At 38.4% G+C, this 27,023-nt stretch overlaps 1 long non-coding RNA gene across 1 annotated transcript in view; it reads left to right on the top strand.

The window, feature by feature from the left end:
* Positions 1 to 27,023, top strand: part of LOC143649878 (uncharacterized) — a 108,010-nt gene that overhangs the window by 64,194 nt on the left and 16,793 nt on the right. Inside the window, exon 2 of the long non-coding RNA XR_013159219.1 lies at positions 9,022 to 9,092. This is a non-coding gene — a long non-coding RNA (uncharacterized LOC143649878). The remainder of the gene's footprint in view (positions 1 to 9,021; positions 9,093 to 27,023) is intronic.

The following is a 27,023-nucleotide window of genomic DNA, read 5'->3' as shown; positions in this document are numbered from 1 at the left end:
AGTACATTTGCATCGATTTAGAAAAAGAAATAAAAAGACAACAGAAAAAGAAATAAAATGATAATAGAGAAAAAAAGACTATACATACCATATCCCTTACTCCTCGCTTTCATTTACCACTATTTCAAACTGAATTTATTTTAACATTTGTTCCCCCTATTATTTATTTTATTCCATATGTTCTACTCTTGTGTTGATATAGTAGCTAAAGGGAGCATCAGACACAAGGTTTTCACATTCACAGAGTCTCACTGTGAAAGCTATATCATTGTTCAATCATCATCAAGAAACATGGCTACTGGAACACAGCACTACATTTTCAGGCAATTCCCTCCAGTCTCTCCACTACATCTTGAACAACAAGGTGATATCTACTTAATGCTTAAGAATAACCTCCAGGATAACCTCTCAACTCCGTTTGGAATCTCTCAGCCATTGACACTTTGTCTCATTTTACTCTTCCCCCTTTCAGTCAAGAAGTTTCTCTCAATTCCTTGATGTTAATTCTCAGCTCATTCTAGGGTTTTTCTCAGTCCCTTGATGCTGAGTCTCAGCTCATTCCAGGATCTCTGTCCCACATTGCCAGGAAGGTCCACACCCCTGGGAGTCATGTCCCACGCAGAGAGGGGGAGGGTGGTGAGACTGCTTGTCATGTTGGCTGGAGAGAAAGGCCACATCTGAGCAACAAAAGAGGTTCTCTTGGGGGTGACTCTTAGGCCTAAATTTTAAGTAGACTTGACCTTCCTTTGTGGGGTTAAGTTTCATGTGAACAAACCCCAAGACTAGGGGCTCACCCTATAGCTTTGGTTGTCCATACTGCTTGTGAGAATATCAAGAATTCAACTTGGGAAAGTTGAATTTCTCCCCACTCTCACCATTCCCTGAAGGGGGCTTGAAAATGCTTTTCCAGTCACTGATCAAATCATTCTGGGAATCATTGGGGGATCACTCTGGACAAACCAACAAAATCTCATGTGCTACCTGAGATTCCAAGTACTTATGACTGGGAATTCAATCAAACTATCTACATGAGTTGTATTAGGAAATGCTCTAGTCAAAATCTAAATTTTGTAACAAATATTTTTTGCTTTGGTCTCACACATAAGGTGACGTTTTAAAGTATTAATTATCATCTATTTTCAGCACCCTGCAATAATGACATTCCTTTGTTCTTCCTCATGCCAAAACATTTTAAAAATTTGTACATTGTACATTTCACTATTATTATACACTCTTGGCATTCCTAGATTATACCATCTCAATCTTTACCATCTATCTTTCTTTCTGATTTCATTTATGTCCCCAGCCCTCCTCCCTCTATCAGTCTCACATGCAGCTTCATTCAGTGTTTTAACATACTTACATTACAGTTAGGTAGTATTGTGCTGTCCATTCCTGAGTTTTTGTATCCAGTCTTGTTGCACAGTCTGTATCCCTTCAGCTACAATTACCCACTATCTTACCCTATTTCTATCTCCTGATGGTCTAGTTACCAAGGAAATATTTCAAGTTTATTCACTAATGTCAATTCATATCAGTGAGACCATACAGTATTTGTTCTTTAGTTTTTGGCTAGTCTCACTCAGCATAATGTTCTCTAGGTCCATCCATGTTGTTACATACTTCATAAGTTTATTCTGTCTTGGAGCTGCATAATATTCTATTGTATGTATATAACACAGTTTGTTTAGTCACTCATCTGTTGATGGACATTTTGGCTGTTTCCATCTCCTTGCAATTGTAAATAATGCTACTATAAACATTGGTGTGCAAATGTCCATTTGGGTCTTTGCCCTTAAGTCCTTTGAGTAGATACCTAGCAATGGTATCGCTGGGTCATATGGCAATTCTATATTCAGCTTTTTGAGGAACCACCAAACTGCCTTCCACAGTAGTTGCACCATTTGACATTCCCACCAACAATGAATAAGTGTGCCTCTTTCTCCACATCCTCTCCAGCACTTGTCATTTTCTGTTTTGTTGAAAATGGCCATTCTGGTGGGTGTGAGATGATATCTCCTTGTGGTTTTGATTTGCATTTCCCTAATGGCCAGGGACATCGAGCATCTCTTCACGTGTCTTTTGGCCATTTGTATTTCCTCTTCTGAGAAGTGTCTGTTCAAGTATTTTTCCCAGTTTATAATTAGATTGGGTGTCTTTTTGTTGTTGAGTTGAACAATCTCTTTATAAATTCTGGATACTAGACCTTTATCTGATATGCCGTTTCCAAATATTGTCTCCCATTGTGTAGGCTGTCTTTTTACTTTCTTGATGAAGTTCTTTGATGCACAAAGTGTTTGATTTTGAGGATCTCCCATTTATTTATTTATTTCTTCAGAGCTCTTGCTCCAGGTTTAAGGTCCATAAAACCACCTCCAATTATAAGATTCATCAGAAATCTCCCTACATTTTCTTCTAACTGTTTTATGGTCTTAGACCTAATGTTTAGATCTTTGATCCATTTTGAGTTAAATTTTGTATAGGGTGTGAGATACGGGTCCTCTTTCATTCTTTTCAATATAGATATCCAGTTCTCTAGGCACCATTTATTGAAGAGACTGTTCTGTCCCAAATGAGTTGGCTTGACTGCCTTATCAAAGATCAAATGTCCATAGATGAGAGGGTCTATATCTGAGCACTCTATTCAATTCCATTGGTCAATATATCTATCTTTATGCCAGTACCATGCTGTTTTGACCACTGTGGCTTCATAATATGCCTTAAAGTCAGGCAGCACGAGACCTCCAGCTTCGTTTTTTTTTCCGCAAGATACTTTTAGCAATTCAGGGCACCCTGCCCTTCCAGATAAATTTTCTTATTGGTTTTTCTGTTTCTGAAAAGTAAGTTGTTGGGATTTTGATTGGTATTGCATTGAATCTGTAAATGAATTTAGGTAGAATTGACATCTTAACTATATTTAGTCTTCCAATCCATGAACACGGTATGCCCTTCCATCTATTTAGGTCTTCTGTGATTTCTTTGAACAGTTTCTTGTAGTTTTCTTTGTATAGGTCTTTTGTCTCTTTAGTTAAATTTATTCCTAAGTATTTTGTTCTTTTAGTTGCAATTATAAATGGAATTCCTTTCTTGATTTCCCCCTCAGCTTGTTCATTACTAGTGTATAGAAACACTACAGATTTTTGAATGTTGATCTTGTAACCTTCCACTTTGCTGTACTCGTTTATTAGCTCTAGTAGTTTTGCTGTGGATTTTTCAGGGTTTTCGACGTATAGTATCATATCATCTGCAAACAGTGACAATTTTAATTCTTCCTTTCCAATTTTAATGCCTTGTGTTTCTTTTTCTTGCCTAATTGCTCTGGCTAGAACTTCCAACATGATGTTGAATAACAGTGGTGACAGTGGACATCCTTGTCTTGTTCCTGATCTTAGGGGGAAAGTTTTCTATGTTTCCTCATTGAGGATGATATTAGCTGTGGGTTTTTCATATATTCCCTCTATCATTTTAAGGAAGTTCCCTTGTATTCCTATCCTTTGAAGTGTTTTCAACAGGAAAGGATGTTGAATCTTGTCAAATGCCTTCTCTGCATCAATTGAGATGATCATGCAATTTTTCTGCTTTGGTTTGTTGATATGGTGTATTACATTAATTGATTTTCTTATGTTGAACCATCCTTGCATACCTGGGATGAATCTTACTTGGTCATGATGTATAATTCTTTTAATGTGTTGTTGGATACGATTTGCTAGAATTTTATTGAGGATTTTTGCATCTGTATTCATTAGAGAGATTGGTCTGTAGTTTTCTTTTTTTGTCATATCTTTGCCTGATTTTGGTATGAGGGTGATGTTGGCTTCATAGAATGAATTAGGCAGTTTTCCCTCCACTTCGATTTTTTTGAAGAGTTTGAGGAGAATTGGTACTAATTCTTTCTGGAACGTTTGGTAGAATTCACATGTGAAGCCATCTGGTCCTGGACTTTTCTTTTTAGGAAGCTTTTGAATGACTAATTTAATTTCTTTACTTGTGATTGGTTTGTTGAGGTCATCTATGTGTTCTTGAGTCAAAGTTGGTTGTTCATGTCTTTCCAGGAACCCGTCCATTTCCTCTAAATTGTTGTATTTATTAGTGTAAAGTTGTTCATAGTATCCTGTTATTACCTCCTTTATTTCTGTGACGTCAGTGGTTATGTCTCCTCTTCCATTTCTGATCTTATTTATTTGCGTCCTCTCTCTTCTTCTTTTTGTCAATTTTGCTAAGGGCCCATCAATCTTGTTGATTTTCTCATAATACCAACTCCTGGTCTTATTGATTTTCTCTATTGTTTTCATGCTTTTAATTTCATTTATTTCTGCTCTAATCTTTGTTATTTCTTTCTTTTTGCTTTCTTTGGTGTTAGTTTGCTGTTCTTTCTCCAATTCTTCCAAGTGGACAGTTAATTCCCGAATTTTTGCCCTTTCTTCTTTTTTGATATGGGCATTTAGGGCAATAAATTTCCCTCTTAGCACTGCCTTTGCTGCATCCCATAGGTTTTGATATGTTGTGTTTTCATTTTCATTTGCCCGAGATATTTACTGATTTCTCTTGTAATTTCTTCCTTGACCCACTGGTTGTTTAAGAATGTGTTGTTGAGCCTCCATGTATTTGTGAATTTTCTGGCACTCTGCCTATTATTTATTTCCAACTTCATTCCTTTGTGATCCGAGAAAGTGTTGTGTATGATTTCAATCTTTTTAAATTTGTTGAGACTTGCTTTGTGATCCAGCATATGGTCTATCTTTGAAAGTGATCCATGAGCACTTGATAAAAAGGTATATCCTGCTGCTGTGGGGTGTAATGTCCTATAAATGTCTGTTAAGTCTAGCTCATTTATTGTAATATTCAAATTCTGTTTCTTTATTGATCCTCTGTCTAGATGTTCTGTCCATTGATGACAGTGGCGAATTGAAGTCTCCAACTATTATGGTAGATGTGTCTATTTCCTTTTTCAGTATTTGCAGTGTTTGCCTCATGTATTTTGGGGCATTCTGTTTCGGTGCATAAATATTTATGATTGTTATGTCTTCTTGTTGAATTGTTCCTTTCGTTAGTGCATAGTATCCTTCTTTGTCTCTTTTAACTGTTTTACATTTGAAGTCTAATTTGTTGGATATTAGTATAGCTACTCCTACTCTTTTCTGGTTGTTATTTGCATGAAATATCTTTTCCCAACCTTTCACTTTCAACCAATGTTTATCTTTGGGTCTAAGATGTATTTCCTGTAGACAGCATATAGAAGGATCCTGTTTTTTAATCCATTCTGCCAGTCTATGTCTTTTGATTGGGGAGTTCAGTCCATTAACATTTAGTGTTATTACTGTTTGGGTAGTACTTTCCTCTACCATTTTGTCTTTTGTATTTTATATATCATATCTAATTTTCCTTCTTTCTACACTCTTCTTCACACCTCTCTCTTCTGTCTTTTTGTATCTGTCTCTAGTGCTCCCTTTAGTATTTCTTGCAGAGTTGGTTTCTTGGTCACAAATTCTCTCAGTGACTTTTTGCCTGAAAATGTTTTAATTTCTCCCTCATTTTTGAAGGACAATTTTGCTGGATATAGAATTTCTGGTTGGCAGTTTTTCTCTTTTAGTAACTTAAATATATCATCCCACTGTCTTCTAGCTTCCATGGTTTCTGCTGAGAAATCTCCACATAGTCTTATTGGGTTTCCCTTGTATGTGACAGATTGTTTTTCTCTTGCTGCTTTCAAGATCCTCTCTTTCTCTTTGACCTCTGACATTCTAACTAGTAAGTGTCTTGGAGAATGCCTATTTGGGTCTAATCTCTTTGGGGTGCGCTGCACTTCTTGGATCTGTAATTTTAGGTCTTTCATAAGAGTTGGGAAATTTTCAGTGATAATTTCTTCCATTAGTTTTTCTCCTCCTTTTCCCTTCTCTTCTCCTTCTGGGACACCCACAACATGTATATTTGTACACTTCATATTATCATTCAATTCCCTGAGTCCCTGCTCATATTTTTCCATTCTTTTCCCTATAGTTTCTGTTTCTTTTTGGATTTCAGATGTTCCATCCTCCAGTTCATTAATCCTAACCTCTGTCTCTTGAAATCTACCATTGTAGGTTTCCGTTGTTTTTTTTAATCTCTTCTACTGTATCTTTCATTCCCATAAGTTCTGTGATTTGTTTTTTCAGACTTTCCATTTCTTCTTTTTGTTCATTCCTTGCCTTCTTCATGTCCTCCCTCAATTCATTGATTTGGTTTTTGAACATGTTTTCCATTTCTGTTTGCATATTCTGAATTAGTTGTTTCAGCTCCTGTATCTCATTTGAACTATTGGTTTGTTCCTTTCACTGGGCCATATCTTCAATTTTCCTGGTGTGATTTGTTATTTTTTGCTGGCATCTGGACATTTAATTACCTTAATTAGTTTATTCTGGAGATTGCTTTCACTTATCTTACCTAGGGTTTTCTTGCTAGATGAGTTTGTTGTCTATCTGTTCTTTGACCTTCAGTTCAGCTTTTTCTGGACCCCTAGCTTATGTTTTGTTTAACAGAGGGTCATTTTTCAGTTCCTGTTTTCTTGTCTCTTGTCCTGCTTGTAAGGTGCCTTTTCCCTCCCCACCCTTAGGAGGGTCTACATAGGTATTACAGACTCCAGCTGGGTTTTCCCGGACTAAACTGGCCTCCTATCAGGGGGAAGGAGTCACCTGTGTCCGTTTTCCCTGAGGGTGAGACCCAGCAGGTTGAAAGATTTTCCTGTGAAGTCTCTGGGCTCTGTTTTTCTTATCCTGCCCAGTATGTGGCGCTTGTCTGTCTGCAGGCAGGTCCCACCAACAAAAGATGTTGTGGCTCCTTTAACTTTGGAAGGCTCTCCCTGCTGGGGGCATGGTGGAGACAGAGGAGAGGTTGTAGGCTGGTTTTAATGGCTTCAAATTGCCTAGTCCTGGGGTCTGAATTCCTTGAGAGAGGGATTCCATCTAAGTTGGGTTTCACCTCTCCCCTGGGGAAGGCACATGTGGGAGATAGCCCTGAAAGCAGTCTGTTTCTGCCTATTCCTGGGGCAGTTGCAGCCCGATTAGTCCCACCACTGAATCCAGAGGCAGCCAAGCCTCCATAGAAACAGCCACAAAAACCTGTTTCATCCCCTTTCCTCTTTTTCAGTTAGCCCAATAAGCGACCTCCGCCTTGACCAGTTTCGCCTCAGCTGGGGGCCTATTTTTAGTAGTCAGGATTTGTTTATTAACGCCACAATTGGTGTTTGGTTGGACTCAGTCCCTGCTACTGTTAGAGTGTCTTTTGTTTCCCTCTAGGAAGCCACCTGTGGGGGAGGGGCACTAGGCACTGGCTGCAGCGGCTTGGGGAACTCACGGTTCTCGAGATTCAAAGCCAGTCCAGCTGGTCCAGATTGGGGTATGCTGTGTGTCCGGTTACTATCGTGGCTCCGGGAGCTGTTCTGTACTGTTTCTGGTTATTTAGTAGTTGTTCCGGAGGACAAACTAAAACGCGCACATTGCTAAGCCACCATGTCGGCCCGCCCTTCTCCTCCTCAGTTTATTTTTGACAAGGAAATCACTCAACTATGGCAGATTAGTCTCTTCAATAATGGTCCTGGGAGAGCTGGATATCCATATACATAATAATGAAACCGGACCCCTATCTCACACTTGACACAAAATTAAGTCAAAATGGATCAAAGATCTAACTATAAGAACCAAGATCATAAAAATCATAGACGCAAATATAGTTAAGCATCTTCAAGATCTTGTAGTAGAGAATGGTTTCTTAGACTTTACACCCAAAGCACAAGCAATGAACTAAAAATATATATAAATTGGGATCTTAAAATTAAATAGTTTTGTGCTTCCAAGTATTCAGAAAATGTAAAGGCAGCCTAGCCAAAGAGATAAAATATTTAGAAACTGTATGTCTGATAAGGATTAATATCCAGAATATATAAGACATATTAAACTCAACAATAAACCCAATTTCAATAAAAGGCGAAAGACTTGAATAGATACTTTTCCAAAAAGGAACTATAAATGGGTAAGAAACATATGAAAATGTGCTCAACATCACTAGCTATTTGGGAAATGCAAATCAAAACCTCAGTGAGATAACATTCCATGCCTACTGGAATGGTTGCTATTAAAACAGAAGAAAACTAAAAGTGTTTGATAAGATATGAAGAAATTGAAACAGTCACCCACTGCTGGTAGGAACATAAGGGGCGGTATAGCTATTGTGAAAGACAGTTTGGCATTTCCTCAGGAAACTAAGTATAGAATTGCCAAATGATCCAGCAATCCCACTACTGGGTATATACCCAGAAGAATTGAAAGCAGGGACATATACAGATCATTGCCTGTCGATGTTCATCGTGGCCTTATTCACAATTGCCAAAAGATGGAAACAAACCAAATGCTCCTTAACCAATGAATGTATAAACAGAATGTGTATGACATAAGAAGGAATATCATTCAGCTGTATGAAGGAATGATGTCCTGATGCATGTGACACCATGGATGAACCTTGAGAATATGTTGAAATAAGCCAGACACAAGAGGACAAATATTGTGTGATCTCACTGATATGAACTAATTATAATAAGCAAACTCATAGATTTAGAAATTAGAATATAGGTTAGCAGGAGATAGAATGAGGGTAAAGAGTGGGAAGTTGATGATTAATTTATGAAGAATATCTAACTAAGTTGATTGTAATGTTTGGAAACTGATATAGTTGATGGTTGCATATTATTATAAGTGTGACTAAAAGTGCTGAATTAAGTGTTTGAATTTGGTTGAAAGGGGAAGTTTTGAGTCATGTATGTTACTAGAAGAAAAGTTAGTGGATAAAACATGGGACTGTATAAAACAGTGTGGGTGCTGGCTGTGGTTAATAGTACAAATATCAGAATGTTCTTTTATGAATTATAAAAAATGTACATCACTATTACAAGGTGTTGATAATAGGATGTTATATGGAAAAATACACTTAATATGAACTATAGAGAATAGTTAACAATAATATTTTAATATTCTTCCACCAATTATTACACAGGTACCACACCAATGCAAAGTGTCAACAGTACAGGGAGGTGTCACACCAATGCAAAATGTCAATAATAGCAGGTGAGTATATGGACATGCTGTATTCTTTACATGACTTTCATGGAAACCTACAACTTTTCTACAAAATAATAATTTAAAAAGCTTTTATGTTAAGTGAAAGAAAGGAGACACAAAGTACTGCATGCTGTGTGGTCCCACTTAAATAAAATGTAAATATAAATAGACCTATAGAGACCAATTAGGTTAGTAATTATGCAGGCCTATGGAAGGATAGAGAGCTTGAGTGGTGATTGCTAAGGACCATGGGGTTTATCTTTTGGAATAATGAAAATGTTTTTAAAATTTATTGTGGTGACAAAAGCACAGTCCTGTAATTATACTAAAAGCCATTGATTGTTCCCTTTGGATAGATTGTATGGCATGTGAATATATCTCAATAAAACTGCTTTTAAAGAAAACAATTATTCACAAGCTGGAGCCCTTCAGATGGCCACCCTGGAGACACACCCTGTGCACCCTCTCTAACATTCCCCTCTTCTAAGCCTATTTGTATTTTCTTTCATGATATCTATTTTCCTAACCTCATCTTCCATTTCTTTCTCCTTTTCTCCATCTCTATTTTGTTCTCTTTCTCATACATGCAAGATGGTTGGGGTGAGAGGTATACTGTCTTTTGGGTGTATAGGTATACACTTCTGCCAACAAACAAAACGTCTTTTTCAAGGCAGTGTGTCATATTTATTTTAGTATTTATGCATTTATTAGACATCTAACATGTATAAAAATATTGTCCTGTTTTATTGTTTCTATTATTATTATGTGTCAAGGATAGAGTTTCATAGTGTTATGCTCCTAACTCCATTTTCCTTGAGCCCTGGAATTTTTATCGCATATACTTTCCTAGTGTGGTTATTTTTAGGAACATATATGTCACATTATATCAAAACTGTATGCAAATAAAATCAAATATTTTTGTAAAGTCACTTCTGGCCAAGGTAGAGGAACCATATTTACATTCCCACATGAAGCAACAGAAAGAACAACAAAAAATCATGAAAAATGTTCAAGACACTAGAATCAGGCAGTGAAGGGCAATAATCCCTGAAAGATGAGAAACAAATGTGGTGAGATGTCCAGTGTGCCCTTAGCTTACTGCCTTGAGAAGGTTTCCAGGCCACAGCACAGGGAGAGCAAACTGATGCAGAACTTTGAAGACTGCACTGAGGAGATGGATCTGAGAGTCCAGGAAGACAAAGACACTAGAGTTCATAAGACAGACTATTAGACAAGAAAGAGATGCAGAGGATAACCCCAGATATCTCCAGAGTGTCCCTGTTGAGTATTCAGCAGATTACTGATAAGCACATTATTTTAGTTTGCCTGAGCTGCTTTAAAAAATACCTTACACAAACATCAGAGACACCCAAATCAGTAGGCCGAGCCCTTGATCTTGACACCTGCTCTTGTGATGCTTATGCATGTAGCAGAGAAGCTTAGCCTACCTATAGGTATGCCTAAGAGCTACTTCTGGAGGACCTCTTTTATTGCTGAGATGTGGCCTCATTTTCTCTAAGCCCAACTCTGCAAGTGAAGTCATTGCCCTCCCCACTACATTGGACATGACATCCAAGGGTGAAAGTCTCCCTGGTGGCAATGGAGATTACTCCCAGGAATGAGTCTGGCCCTGCCACCATGGGATCAACAATTCCATCCTAACCAAAAGGGGAAATTCCTACATAAGCTTCAGTTAGACATTGCTACCTACCATAACTTGCAAAACCCCAACCAAAACCATTCCTGCCAATTCTAAAGAACATCTAGGGCAATATATAAGATTCTACAAAGGTTCCATGAGTTAGGGTAACTTTCCAGAAACCTACAACCTCCAGATGGATCCCTGGACCAGATAAGTCCTGAAAGGCAGAGGAGCTAGCTTCTCCAGAACATCAGCTAGTTCCATCCCTCTACCCCATATTATTGAAAGCCCCTTCCAACATGAAAAAGTTAGTTAGGCATAGCCCAAATACCCCTAAAGAGTGAGAGAAAGCTCAAAGGCAATGATGGAATTATACAGAGAAGGTAGAGTTTAACAAATGACTATGATTGCTGAATCATTATACTGATATTTCTTTTAGTCTCCAATATCTTCGAGCAGTATTTTAGAGTAGCTAAAATTGTAGAATTGTAACCTATACCAAACTCTGAAATCTGATCTACAACTAATTGTTGTGATGTGCTTTGAAATTTATTGCTTTTTTGCATATATGTTATTTTTCACAAAAAGAAAAAAAATCAATTTTGATCATTAAATATATGCACACATACATATATATTTAATGATCAAAATTGACTTTTTTTTCTTTTTGTGAAGGAATATATATATATATATTCCTTCTAGCCCCCAGTGTTCTGGAGCAGTTAGAAGGAAAATCTGAGATGATGGAATGGTAGTCCGTGACAAACTTCTGGGATCTCTTACTTGTTGAAGGGTGCTTTGAAAAATTTTTTTTCTCTGCTTTGTATATATGCTATATTATGTAATAAAAAGTTTTTTAAAAAATTACCACACAATGTGAGCCAGTGATTGAACACTTTATCTGGTTTGTTTGATGTGTGAATATATCTCAATAAAATGCCATGAGAAAATACCACACAATGAATTCCCTTAAATGATGGAAATTTATTGGCCAAAGATTCAGAAGTTAGAAATCCTAAGTCAAAGTGTCAGTGAGGCCATGCTTTCTTCCAGAAAACTGGGGCATTCTTGTACTGGCTTGCCAGCAACCTTTGGGGTTTCTTGGCTTGAGTCCCTGCATCCCATGACATGGTGATGTCCTATCCTTTCTCCTAGCTCTGGTGACTTCTTGGTTCTTTTTATAAAGTCTCCATTAGTCTGGATTAAAATTCACTTTCATTCAGTTGGGCCACACCTTAATAACAAAAAAAAAGTCTTTAAGAGATCCTATTTACAATTGTCCATACACACAGAAATTTGGATTAAGATTATGTTTTTTCTTGACTACATAATTCAACCTACCATTCAGATATATGTGAAGAGACTAACCAAAGCTGGGGAAATAAACATGCAGAAGGTAAAGAGGAACAGTGTCTAGCACTCACACTGAGCTGGAAATAGCAGTTGGACTGAAAAACTCGTATTTCATGAGCATAGAATAGATCACTGGTATATTATAATCATACTTAATAAATCATAATAAAATATCTGAAAGTATCAAATTGTTTCCAAGTTAAATAACTGCATCCCAGTACAAAAATAAATTGTATAGCAATACAAAACTATCCAAAATGTGATACTCATATTTATAATCCAATCGAAGATTGCCAGGCATGCAAAAAATCAGGAAATATAACTCATAAAAAACAATCAATCAAAACTATTAGAACAGATGCAGATTCTAGAATTAGCAGCAAAGGATTTTAGTATGAATACTATAACTGTACACCATAAATTAAAAAATTTAAGTAGATAGTTCGTTCAATTTGGTTCAAATAATTGGTACAGTGATGGAAAAATTTTGGAAATGAATGATGGTGATCATAGTACAACATTGTGAATGTAATTAACACCACTAAATTGTATATTTTAAAGTCCTTCAAATGGGAAATTTTTGTACATGTTATCAGAATAAAAATGAAGAAAAAAACCCATAGAACTGAACTGTACAATACAAAAAGTATGGTTAATAATATAATCATAACATAAATGTTTTATCAATTGTAACAAAGGTACCACACCAATGCAAAAATATTAATAATAAGAAAACTGTATGTGTGAGGGGGGTTAAATATGAGAATCCTGTACTTTCTGCATGCTTTTTCTGTAAACCTACAATTGCTCAGATTGAAAAAGAACTTTGAAGAGAAGCAGAAACAACACAATTCCAAGAAAAACACAAAAACTTAAAGTTGAGTCATGAAAGATATAAAGAGGACCTAAGTCAATTTTCTGGGGCAGAAAACTACAGAACTGAAATGGAAAAAATACACTGGATTGGATTAACTGATTAGATATCACATATGAAAAGGTATGTAAACTTTAAAGCTTAGCAGTAAAGACTACCCAAAGGAAACATAGATAAAAAGAGAATAATAGCATTAAAAGAGCATTGGTGAGCTGTTGGGCAACTTGAAGGGTTCAGTATATATGTGATTGGAGTCCCCAAAGTAGAAGGAAGGGACAGAAAAAAAGACTTTAAGAATACAGACCCAAAATTTTTAAACTTAATTAAATTTTTAAGCTCACAATTCAAGAATTTCAATGAATCCCAAGCACAAGAAAGATGAAGAAAAATATACCAGAGCACATCATAATTAAATTGCTTAAAACTAATGAAATAAAGAAAAGCCTGAAAGCAGCCAGAGAACAAAGTCATGTTATGTACAAAGGAATAAAGGTAAAGATGAAAATGTATTTCTCTTCAGAAACACTATAAGCAAGAAGAGGGTCAAGTAACATCTTTAATAAATTGAAGGGAAAAAACTACCTAGACCTGTACTCCCTTTTAAGAATGAAGACAAAGTAAAGAGATATTTTGAAGCATACAAAGGATGAAATAATTCATGAACAGCAGATTCCCAGAGTAAGAAATAGTAAAGGCATCCTTCAGGCAGAAGGAAAATGTTAGCAAATAGAAATCCAGATCTATGCAGGAATAAAGTGCAGCAGAAATGGTAATGATGTGGCTAAATATACATTTTCTACTTTTTAAAACTCTTTTAAAGATGGCTTAAACAAAAATAATAATAATGTATTGTGGTATTTATAAGATTTGTAAAAGTAAAATACATGACAACAATAGCATAAAGGCCAGGAGAGGAGAAATTGAAAATGGAATAATTATATTGAAATGATTTTATAGTAGACTGTGATAAGTTAAGGATATATATGCTAAATCTTAAAGTAAGCAATAAAATATCAGAGAATTGTGCCTAATAAGCCAATAAATCAGACAAAATGAAATAATAAAAAAGTTAAAAAGTAGAAAGAGGAAAAAGGGAACAAAGGACAGATAGGACAATTAGAAGACAAATAATACAATGGACTCAAATCAAATTATAGCAATATCGTATTAAATATAAATGGCCAGCAGACTCCAATTAAAGGTAGAGATTTTCAATTTGGATAAAAATAAAAATCCACCTATATGCTGCCTATTGAAAACACTCTTTAAATATAAAGTCTCAAATAGGTTTAAAGCAAAGTTTGGGAAAATATATGGTGTAATAGCACAAGTTTTAAAAAGTGAAAGAGACTATATTAACATTAGACAAAGTAGGTTTCAGAAGAAAATTTAGGGAATCTGGGAACCCATATAACCAGAAATAAAGAGGGCCATTTCATAATGCTAAAGGCACAAATTGATCAATATGATATAACAGTCCTAATTGTTTATGCACATAATAACAGAGTTTCAAAACAGAGCAAAACCCAATAGAACTGTAAGGAGAAATAGAAAATTCTGCAGTTATAGTTGGAATTTTCAGTATTCTTTGCAATGATTTTTAGAACAGGCAGGCAGGAAATAAGGATATTTTAGATATGACACTATCAAACAAATTGACCTGATTGACATTTATAGAGCAAGTCACCTACTTAACAGCAGAATATACATTCTTCTTTAAGTGCATATAGAGCATTTTTGAAGGTAGGTCATATTCTCAGGTATAAAACAAATTTTTATGAATTTAAAAGTATTAAATACATATAAAGTATGATTTCTGACTTCAATGGAAGTGAAATAGAAATCGATAACAAAGATAATTGGAAAATCCCCTAAGTATCTGGAAACATAACACAATTTAAAATAATACATGGATCAAAACAATTAAAGTAAAAAAAAATTAGAATATTTTGGACTAATAAAAACTAAAACAGAATACTAGAATTTGTGGGATGTTGCAATGTTATACTTACAGGAAATTTATAGTAACAAATGTCTATATTAGGAAAGAAGAAATATCTCAAATCAAGTATTTCAGCTTCTATCTTGTGAAATAAGTAAAACAAGAGCATGTGAAAACAAAAGTAAGGCAAAGAGAGGAATAATAATGATCAAATAAATTTAATAGAAATCAGAAAAAGAATAGATAAAATGAATGAATCCAAATATGGTTTTTAGATAAGATCAGTAAAACTGAATAAACCTCTAGCCAGATTGATAAGGAAAAAAGAGAGAAGACAAATATAACCAATATCAGGAATGAGAACAGTAACATCACAGCAGATTATACAGCTATTAAAATGATAATAAGGGAATTTTATGAACAACTTTAAGCCAACAAATGTCAAAACTTAGAAAAAATGGACAAATTACCAAAGATCACTCAAGAAAAGAATAGAAGGCCTTATACTGATTAAAGGCATAAACTTTCCTGCTTAAAAAAATTCCAGTGTCAAATGCTTCAATGGTAAATTCTAACAAGCATGTAAGAAAAAAATAATGCCAACTTTACTCAAACTCTTACAGAAAATTAAAGAGGAAAGAATACTTACCAACTCATTCTGAGACCAGGATTACCATGATAACAAAAACAAAGACATTTCAATAAAAGAAAACTACATGTCCATATCCCTCATAAATATATATTTTGAAAATATTCAAAATTTTAACAAATCAAATCCAACAATATACTAAAAGAATAATGCATTGTGACAAGGTGGGATTTATTCCAAGAATAAAGATTTGGTTTCACATTTGAAAATCGATGTATTTCACTATATTAGTAAACTAAAAAATTTAAAAGATAATCATTTCAACAGAAGCGTAGAGATAATTTGATAAAATATAACATAATCTTGAAACACTCAGAAAGGCAATACTAGAAGGGAACTTCTTAGGTCTGCTGGACAAAAGGAAAAAGAATCTATAGTTATCATCAAATTAAATGGTGAAAGTTAAGATCAAGAATAAGATTAAATACTACATTGCTTAAAATTTTGATTCTACCCACATTGAACAGTAGCTTCACTGCAATCCCAATCACATATGCAACAGTTTTTTTCATAAAAATTTACAGGCTCATTCTAAAATTCTTATGGAAATGTAAAAGATGTATAATAAGCAAAGCACTCATAAAGAGTTAAAAATCAGAAGGAAACTTACTGAGTTCAAGATATATCATAAAGCTACAATAAGCAAAATTGGATGGTATTGGCACAAAGACAGGCAAATACATCCATGGAATAGAATAGAGAGTCCAGAAATAAACCTTCACATGTAAGGAAAACTAATTTTTGTCAAAAGCATAGAGGCAATTCAATGATGAAAGCATAGGCTTTTTAACAAATGGTTCTGGAACAATTGAATAGCCATAGTAAAAAAACAAATTGAACATGGACAAGTACCTTGTATAATATAAAAACATAAACTAAAAATGAATTGTAGACCTAAATGTAATACAAATCATAACTATCCTCTTTGACCTGGTAATAGTGTGATGGCTTGGGGCTACATAGCCCAGAAAAACATATTCTTAAACTTAATCCATTCCTGTGGGTGTGAGTTAATTCTGAATAGGACCTTTTGATGAGGTTAATTCAGTTGAGGTGTGGCCCACCTGAATCAGGATAGGTCTTAATCCTATTATTTGTAGGATCAAGTATAGATCCCTCAAAGGGAAGATCACAGAGAGGGAAGCCAGAAGGAACATCCAGAAGCTGAAAGTCGATGGAACTGCAGAAGAAAGAAGAATCCAGGAGAGGCCAACATATGCATTGCCATATGATAGAAAAGCCAAGCACCAAGGATTTCCAGCAGCCAGCCTCAGACACCACATTCTTCTGACAGAAAGCATTGCCTTGATGATACTTTAATTTTGAACTTATCCTAGCCTCAAAACTATGAGCCAATAAATTTCCATTATTTTAGCCAACGCATTGCATGGTACTTGTCTTGGGATCTAGGACACTGAAACTTTTTTTTTACACCAGGAGAGTGGGATGCTACTATTATAAATAACAAAAAGTTTGGAAAGATCCTTGGAACTCAGTAATACACAGAGGCTGGAAGAATTGTGAGGTACATAATAGAAAAAGCCTAGATTGCTTTGAAGAGACTTTTGGTAGAAATATGGATGCTGAAAGAACTTCTGATGAAAGATTAGAAGGAGATGATGAATGTGTTATTGGAAACTGAAGGGAAAGTGATCCTTTTTTAAAGCATCAAAGAACTTGGCAAAATTGAATTCTGATGCTAGATTGAAGGCAGAACTTGAAAGTGATGAGCTTAGATATTTAGCTAAGGAGATTTGCAAGTTAAGTGTGGAAAGTTCATTCTGGATTCTTCTTACAGCTTATAGTAAAATGCAAGAGGACCGTGATAAGCTGAGCAATGAACTCTTAAGCATAAAGAACCCAAAATTTGATGCTTTGAAAAATTCTGAGCCTATCCAGATATAGTGCTCTGAGACTAGAGTCAGAAGCAATTCTATCAGAGACTCTCTGAGCTTCTGGAAAGTGAGTCCCCAAAAAATAGGGATCCATGTGAGGACTTAACTGAACATGGATTCAATGAGGTATTTCAGTAGAAGTCAAGATTGACAATGCAGTTGTGCAGGAGGTATCTGTGGGAAGTTCTACTGACTGATGGTTTGGATCCCTATGAACTCCATATACAGCCAACAAGGTTTTGTGAAATGTGTATAAAGCATAACAATGCCACCCTGGACTTAAAGGGACAGAGGAAGGATGAATTGAAGGAAGAATGATTTCAAGGGCAGAACCATGAAAGCAGAAATTTGGTTGAAGATATCACTTCAGCTCAAGACAGTGGGCCCACCCATGTGTGTGAAAGGGTCAGGTTAATCTCTGTGTTTGGAGGGGGCAGGCCAACTATCTTGCTGCTTGGTGGAGTGACTTTTGCACCCTGTTATTCAGGGAGCATGCTGCCATTTCAATGCTTGGAGAGGGTGGGACCTGTGTCCCCTAATTTGCAGAGAGACTTGCCACCATCCCATTGCATAGAAGTGATGGGGTATTCATACCACTGTTTAGGGAGAGTAAAGCCATTGTGCAAATGCTTGAAAGTTGTGGGGCTGCCACTCCATCAGGCCTAGAGGACAAAACATCAATCATAGGTGGCTCTCAGACCTTGAAATCTGTTGTAATGTTCTGGGGTCTGGTATTGTTTGGAACTCATGACCCTTGTTTCCCTTCCAATTTTTCCTTTCTGGAATGGGAATGCTTACTGTGCCTAACCCTCCATTGTATATTGGAAGCAGATACCTTGTTTTGTAGGTTTAACATGTCCACAGATGGAGGGGATTTGCCCCATGGTGGACCACACCCATTGCAGGAGCTTTCCCTAGCTCCCGCCTGGGGTCTTCCTCGCAGCGAGACGGGGGAACTCGGTAGCCGACTGGTCCCGGGGGCTCGAAGGTTTGGAGGGCGCGTGAGAACGACTCGCGGGAACTGGAGGAGCTGGCAAGGCGTGCGCACCAGAACGTTTATTAGAGGAAATATAGAGCTTCATATAGTGGTGTGGCAGAAATAGGGGGGGCCAGGGGAGGCGCGCTGCGTGATTGGTGAGGAGGCTAAGGGGTGGCAGCGAGGGATTGGGTGAGCTGAGAGCAGGAAGGTCCAATGGAATAGCTTGAATATGTTGCTAGGCAGAGAGCTAGAGGAACGGGGCCGAAATTACATCCGGCAATTCCTCCCTTTTGTTTAATAGGAGAGGAAGAGAGAGTAAAAAAGAAAAAGGGGAGAGGCGAGGCCGGCTGCAGGTGCAGGAGGCCCGCGGGCGCCCATGGGGCTCATGCAGATGAGCCAGCATGTGCATGAGCCACGCTCCCAAAGGGTGATCAGTCCTTAGGGTGGGCAACACTCGCTAACCATACCTGTGCCTGTTGGCGATGTCCTATGCCCACGAAGGGGTTTTGAAGTTCGAGAGCTGCTAGAGCAAGAAGTTTAGTTTGTTGTTTATGATGGGAGAGTTGTTTATATATGCATTTGAATATAACAAGAATGACAATGAAGGCAAGTAATAGGAGTCCATAGAAGATGAGGTTAGAGGGTTTGAAGAAAGAAGAGAACTTTTTTGTTAGGTCAGAGAGAATGGAGGCAGAAACTTTAGGTATAATTGTTTTTTCTAGAGCAAGTATGTGAGCTTGGAGTTGGTGGGTATGATTCCAAAAAGATTTATTATAAGCCGTAAAGATTCAGTCACGCAAAGTGAGGCGGGGTTGGGAGTGATTAACGAGGACAGGGGTAACACAGAGGCGGGAAAAGGGATAGCGTTCATCACATGTGGAAGAAGATAATTTGTAGAGCACTTTGATATCTAAAGCCATTAAGTTGAGTTGCTGTTGCAGGTGGAAGATGGCACGGTGTTGTAGGAGGTTGATGGCGTTTTGGTCGCCGAGGGCGTGGGCGGCAGTTAGGGTGATGTTTTCGAGGACAGCGGCGGTGGTGGAGGTGTGGGTAAGCGCAACAGCGGCAGTGGTGGCGGCGGCCACTGACGCGATGAAGGCAGCTGTGATGGCGGCGGTGACCACGAAATTTCTTTTCGCTCTGCTATGTAGAGTTTTTGCAGGGAGGATCCGGTTGTATGTTGGCTGGCTGCATTCTGGGAAGTTTTAGTAGGAACTGTGGAAGTGCTGGAAGAGAAAAGAAGGGTTTTTCTCAGGGTACATTTAGGCCCTGGAAGGATGGTTATTTGTTTTTGTTTTTTGGCTAGCCCCATAGGAACTGACCAGCTGTGACTAGTGAGACATTTATGGGGCGATTATTATTGTCTTTCCCGTTTGAGGGAAGGGTGGTGGAAAAAGGGCAATCTCGGGCCCAGTGGTAACCTTTATTGCAGTGCGGGCAGGGCACAGGAAGGTTGCAAAAGAGGCACTGCGGTAAGCAGGGCCATTGTTTGTTTTTAGGTTCCAGGGAACGCCTATAAAGAGGATTCCCTGGCGAAGTGCTTTGATGCAGTGCTTGGCAGTTTTTCCTGGGAGGGAAACAGCGTAGCACATGCCTGAGTAAGTGTCTATGATTACATGCAAATATTTAAGACGCCCAAAGGATGGAATGTGTGTGACATCCATTTGCCATCTGGCATTGGGCTTGAGACCGCGGGGATTAACCCCTTGTGGCTGCAGGGGCCCAAGCGGGGCAAAGGGTGCGCAGGTTGAACAGCTGCGGGTTATGTGTTTGTATGTTTCCTTGGGAAGGCCACAGAGATGGTGTAGAGAGGTGGCTGAAAAGGGAAATTTGGAGTGAAGTAGTTTGGCTTTATTAATGGCTTCATCGAGTGTATTGATTGCAGAAACAGAGATTGCTGTATCAGCCACCTCATTGCCGGCCGCAAGCGGCCCAGGAAGGCCGGAGTGACTGCAAATGTGGGCAATGAACCAGGGCATTTGTCAGTGCTTAAGGAGGCTTTTTAGCCTAATGAGTGCGTCATCAATGGCGGAGGGCCCAGGGAAGAAGGTTGCGAGGGCGATGACGTGGCAAACTTGAAAGGTGTATAGGCTGTTAGTGAAGATGTTTAATGATTGCTGCGGGTAAATGTGAAGTGCTTGCGTTACGGCGAGAATTTCACCGACTTGGACAGAGTGGTTATTGATATGTGTAAAGTGGTCAGGTTCGTCTTCATTAGGGTGGAAGGCTATAAGAGTGAATTTGGTTTTAGATGCATCCGTGAAGTCTGTGGTAGAATTAGGGAAGGGAGCTGATGAGGGGAATGGGTGAGAGGGGTTATTGAAGGGCAGGTGGGCGATCCCTTGAAGCAGTCGGTGACTGGGGTAGTGATTATCAAAGTTACTAGTAAATTCCTCTAGAAGGACTTGCATGCTTGTGTTGTTGCGAATTAAGAGGTTGGTCTGTCTCACATTGAGTAGCCAGACAATGGTGTTTGGCTGCTGGGGAGCGGGCAGCACGTGTGCGAAGGGGTTAGTGTGAGAGAGGGGCTTGGGGCTTATATTGCAGGCAGAATTGCCGGTGGGGGGGGTGCCAGGGGTCGGCCGAGATTGCTGCCAGTGTAGCGGACGGCCAAGGGGCTGGGTTAATGGGCGTGGTGCCATTACAAGATGGCAGACGGGGCGGGGCAGTGGGATGATAAGATGGTGGACAGGGCGGGGCAGCGACGCAAAATGGCGGCCGGGGTCTTCCCCCAGTGAGGGCGGGGGAAGGGCACTTCCTGTTTTCTGCTGGAGAAGAAGGGGGGAGTTTGCCCGCGGCTTGGTTTGGACAAGAAGGAGGAAGTTCGCCATCTTTGCTAGCCTCGAGGTTGTTTTGTTTAGGGGGATTGAGCTCGAGCGCATTATTTAGTTGTTGAAAGAGGGATTTGGTATCAGAATTAAAGTCATTGTGAGAGTCCTCAGTGTTATGGGGGTGTTGAGCAGACAAAGCCTCCCGCGGGGAGCATTGGGACGGGGGCCGTGAGCCGTGAAGGCAGGAGCGAATAGTGATGAGCGTAGGTAAGAGACTGGGGGGAAGCGCTTATTTTCATTTTGCATAGCTTGGGCGACCCGATCGATTAGACGATCATAGGTTTGTGGGTCCCACAGGTGACATGTGGCAAGCCACGGGTTAAATGGCAATAGGAGGTTGGCGAATGGACACCTTACATTTATGGGTGTCCAGGAGGGCGGCTAATGCGCGAACTTGGGGCACTTGGCATGCCGTGAGGCAGTTGCCCATTCTCTTCTTTAGGGAGAAAAAGATAGACGGGGTGAGGACGGGGTGAGGCTATTAGGCAGCTATCGGGGCCGGTCGCCGGGTTTAAGTGTGGCGAGCAGCGAGAAAGAGAAGACGGGGGCCGTTGCCGACGGCGGGGGCCCTTACCTGTCGAGCGTGGTGAACGGGGCTGGAGAGAAGATGAGCGGTGGGGAGGTCCCTGTTCGGGCGCCAATTGCAGGAGCTTTCCCTAGCTCCCGCCTGGGGTCTTCCTCGCAGTGAGATGGGGGAACTTGGTAGCCGACCGGTCCCGGGGGCTCGAAGGTCTGGAGGGCACACGAGACGAAGAACGACTCGCGGGAACTGGAGGACCTGGCAAGGCGTGCGCACCAGAACGTTTATTAAAGGAAGTATAGAGTTTTATATAGTGGTGTGGCGGAAATGGGGGGGGCCAGGGGATGCACGCTGCGTGATTGGTGAGGAGGCTAAGGGGTGGCAGCGAGGGATTGGGTGAGCTGAGAGCAGAAAGGTCCAATGGAATAGCTTGAATATGTTGCTAGGCAGAGAGCTAGAGGAACGGGGCCGAAATTACATCCGGCAACCCATAACTAATTTTGATGTGACTTTGCACTCAGCATTATTACTGGAATGATTTAAGGCTTTTGGGATGGTGTAATGGAATGAGTGTTTTTTACATGTGGAAAGAACATGTGCTTTTTTTTTCTGCATAGGCAGACACCAGGAATTGAACCTGGTTCTTTGGCATAGCAGGTGAGAACTCCGCCTGCTGAACCAACATGGCCCACCCAAGAACATGTACTTTTGAGGTCCAAAGGGTGGTTTGTGGTGGCTTGGAGCTATGTATCCCAGAAAATCACTTCTTAAAAAGAATCCATTCCTGAGGGTATGAAGCAATTCTAAATTGGATCTTTTCATGAGGTTACTTCATTTAAGGTGTAGCCCAACTAAATCAGTTACTGAAGGTCTGGAAGGCTTAGAGAGAAGCCAGAGACAGCTTCCAGAAGCTTAACATCAGTGGAGCCCAAAAGAGAAAGGTGAAGCCAGGAGAGTGTGCTATGTGCTTTGACATGCAACAGAAAAGCTGCAGACCAAGTGTTGCTGGCAGCCAACCCAAGAACACCACAGTCTTCTGGTAGATTCACCCTGATGATGAGTTTGGACTTTTGCTAACCTGAAAACTGTGGTCCTAGTCTTTATGCCAGTCCACTGCATAACATTTATTTTGGCAGCTATGAAACAAAACAGGCAAAAAAATTTTAGATATGACACAAATAGCACAACTCATTAAAGAACATATAGATAAACTAAATGTAAGATTTGTACTTCTCAAAAGACACTGTTAAATGAATGAAAAGACAAGCTATGGTTGGACAACATATTTTCAAATTACATACCTGACAAAGGACTAACATAGATAATATAGAAAGAAATTTCAAAACTCAACAGTACTTCCACTCAACCAAAGTGGTGGTCCAAGATGCTCAAGGGTACTATATAACCATAGAATCTTTAAACTATTAATAAAAAGTGGCAGAGCCATCTTCCTCAAAACACCAGAGAAAAGTTAAGGGAAACAGTAAGGGAGTAAGTTTCAAATCTAGAAAAAGCAGCTTGAAAAAATATTTGATAAAGTTCACTGTGCCCTTGATAGTCCTTCACCCACTCAGTCCTTGGCACAATATGGAGCCAACATCCAGTCCTATTCTGGGTCCCTGGCTCATTTCAGAGAGAGCAGAGTAGCTCCTATGTGCATACTGGGGTGCCTATATGTCAGTGCTTGTTCTAGTTTATAAAAGCTGCTGGAATGCAATGTACCAGAAATAGAATGGCTTTTTAAAGGGGTAATGTATTGAGCTGCAAATTTATAGTTCTAAGGCCATGAAAATGACCAAATTAAAGCAAGGCTATAAAAATGTCAATCAAGGAAAGATACCTTGGCTCAAGAAGGCTGGTGATGTTCAGGGTTTTCCTCTCAGGGAAAGGGCACATAGAAATGTCTGCTAGCTTTCTCTCCAGATTTCTTCAATGGCTTCGCCAGCTGCATTTTCATTAGGCATCTTCAACAGTCTCTGGCTTTGTAAGCTCTGTTGGTTCTGCTGGCTCTAAAGCTATTTGCAAAATGATTCCCTCTTAAAGGATTCCAGTAGCCAACCCCACCTTGAATGGGTGGAGACACATATATGTGGAAACCATCCAATCAAAAGGGTTGCCACCCATAATTGGGTAGGTAATATCTCCATGGAAATAATAAAGAAGATCCTACCCAGCAATATTGACTGAGGATTAAAGGACATGGCTTTTCTGGGGTACACAACAAATTCAAGCTGCCACAGTGACAAGCTATCTGGTAGAATCCTGAAACACTGAACCAGGAAACTTGTCTTAGGCTTGCCCTCCCAGAATTTGTCATGAAGGCAGAGAAGCAGCTTGAAGACAACTAACACAAGGTAAGAAACAATTAGGTCAAAACAGCCTAGGACAACAATCTACCTGCATTAAGTCATACATTAGAGAACCCAGGAGGGATAAAAGTCTATTTACAGGGGAGTGGGGGAGACATTTGACCTCTGTGGACTGGAAATTCCTGAGGCCACAAGCAAGCACAAATCCAGGACAAAAAGCAGGCTCCCCACAGGTTCAGAGGACAGAAACAGATGAGCCTAAACTTCACATTTGCCTTGAGCTAATCAATACAGTAGTGCAAAGCTCTAAAGGAGACCACCAGACAAAGCAAAGTATTTGAGAAAACTATAGAAGGTGCCCTTTGTTTGGCTTTATTTTTGTTAACTCCTAGAATTAAAGAGATCTCATTATGTCACTAGCTAGATACTTAAGGTCAAATAGCACAGTGACTAAATCCTGGAGTTAACAATTTAAAAATTAAAATGTACCGTGTGGAACAAAATATTACAAGATAATGAAACAGGAAGTGATGGCCCATCCAAAGGAAGAGAATAAAAATCCAGAAAACACCAATGAACAAGATCTGATGATGACATACCAAACAGAGACTTTTTAAAAAGGACCTTAGGGTGCATGAATGGTTCAGTGGTAGAATGCTTGCCTTCCATATAGGAGACCTGGGTTCGATTCCTGGACCATGCAACCCCCCCCCCCCAAATAAAAAGAAAAAAAGACTTTAAAATGCCCAAGAAGATGATGGAAAATACAGAGAAAGAACTAAAGGATATCAGGGAAACAATGAATGAGCAGTATGAGAATCTTAGTAAAGAGATAAAATTTTTTAAAAGAAACTACTGAAATTGAAAATCACAATAATGGAAATGAAAAATTCCCAGGAGGCTGTCATCACCAGACTAGAGATGGCAGCATAAATAATCAATGAACATGAAAACAAGAAAATTCAAAGGAGTCAGATGGAGGAGGGGAAGAAAAAATAATTATAAAAACTGAAAATAGCCTAAGACACTCTGGGCCACCATCAAGCACACTCATATAAACGTTATGGGAGTCCCAGAAGGAGAAGAAAGAGAGAAAGGGGCAAAATAAATATTCAAAGAAATAATGACAGAGAACTTCCTAAATTAGCAAAAGACATGAACAAGCACATCCACGAAGGTCAAAGAACACCAGACAGGATAAACAGGGAGAAAATTACATCCCTACATATATTGATCACGCTACTGAATGCAAAGGACAAGGAGAGTTCTGAAAGTTACAAGAGGAAAGCACAATGTTATGTACAAAAGGGTCCCACTTATATAGAGTAATTTCTCATCAGAAACCATAAAGAAAAGAAAAACTTAAAAGTGCTAAGATAAAAACAATTACCAACCAAGAATTTTATTTACAGTGATACCTTATTTCAAAACTAAGAGAGAGATGAAGACATTCCAAGATAAACAAAAGCTGATGAAAATCATCACCACTAGACCTGCCCTTCCAGCAATGCTGTCTTCAGACTGAAAGGAAAGGACACTAGACAGTGATTCAAAGTGGCACAAAGATATAAAGACTGCCAATAAAGCTAGCCATATGTGTAATTATAAATGCCCATACTATTGTATTATAGTTTGTGGTATGTAACGCCATTTTATATTTATTACAGGTTCTAAAAAGCAAATGCATATAAAGTAATAGCAAATGTATGGTTTTGGACATATAATGTACAAAGACAATTTCTAACAAGTAAAAGAAAAAGGTGGGGGAACAATAGGATAAAGGAACAGTTTATAAGTATGCTAATGAAGTTAAGTTGTTATCAAATCATGCATGATTGCTATAGATTTAAGTTGTTAAATTTTGGCTCTTCAGTAGCCATAAAGAAAATATGTGAAAAATATATAAAGAAAAAATGAGGAGGGACTCAAAATTGTCCAGTACAAGATATCAAATATATATGAAAGTAGACATTAATGGAAGAATTGAGGATCAAAAAAAAGGTATGACTTAACAAAGACTAAATAAAAAAATAGCAGAAGAAACTCCTTAATTAACAGTAGCAAGTTTAAGAGTAAATGGATTAAACCAACACTATAGTTTTGCCATTAATTTATATGCACTTTCCAGACAAAAGGAAGAGATAGGCAGAATGGATAAAAAAGCACAAACAAACTATATGCTGTTTACAAGAGACTCCCTTAAATTCAAAGATGCAAGTAGGTTGAAAATTAAAGGATAGGAAAAATATACCATACAAACTGTAATCAAAAGAGAACTGGGATAGATATGCTAATATTAGATAAAATAGATTGTCAGAAAATTCTTATGAGAGACAAAGGTCACTCTATATTGCTTAAGGGGGCCAATGCAAAAAGAAGACATTATATATATGTCATATAAAGACATTTTGTATTATATATATATATATATATTCCTAAAAGCAGAGTCCCAAAATATTTGAAGTAAATATGGACAGATTTGAAGAGAGATATAGATAGTTCTACATTAATAGTAGGACACTTCAGTATACTGCTCTCAATAACAAATAGAACATCTAGAGAGATCAATAATTAAGTAGAAAAGATGAACAATAATCTGAACTAACCAGCACTAACGCAATATATAGAACACTTCACACAACAGCAGCTGAATACTCATTCTTCTATAGTGTGCAGGGACATTTTCCAGGATAGAACATATCCTAGATCACAAAACAAGTCTCAATAAATTTTAGAAATCTTGAAATTGTACAATGTGTCTTTTCTGACCACAGTGCAATAAAACTAGAAATCAAAAACTGAGGGAGATCTGAATTTTTTTTAATGTGAGTATTAAACAATATGCTCTGAAACAACCAATGAGTCAAAAAAGAAATTACAAGATAAATTAGGAAATATCTTGAGGCAAAGGAAAATGAAAGCACAAAATACCCAGGCTTATTA

The sequence above is a fragment of the Tamandua tetradactyla genome, chromosome 11 (assembly GCF_023851605.1).
Source record: "Tamandua tetradactyla isolate mTamTet1 chromosome 11, mTamTet1.pri, whole genome shotgun sequence".
Classification (NCBI taxonomy): domain Eukaryota; kingdom Metazoa; phylum Chordata; class Mammalia; order Pilosa; family Myrmecophagidae; genus Tamandua; species Tamandua tetradactyla.
Note: the sequence above shows the minus strand (reverse complement) of the source record. Positions and strands in the feature narration are given on the sequence as shown.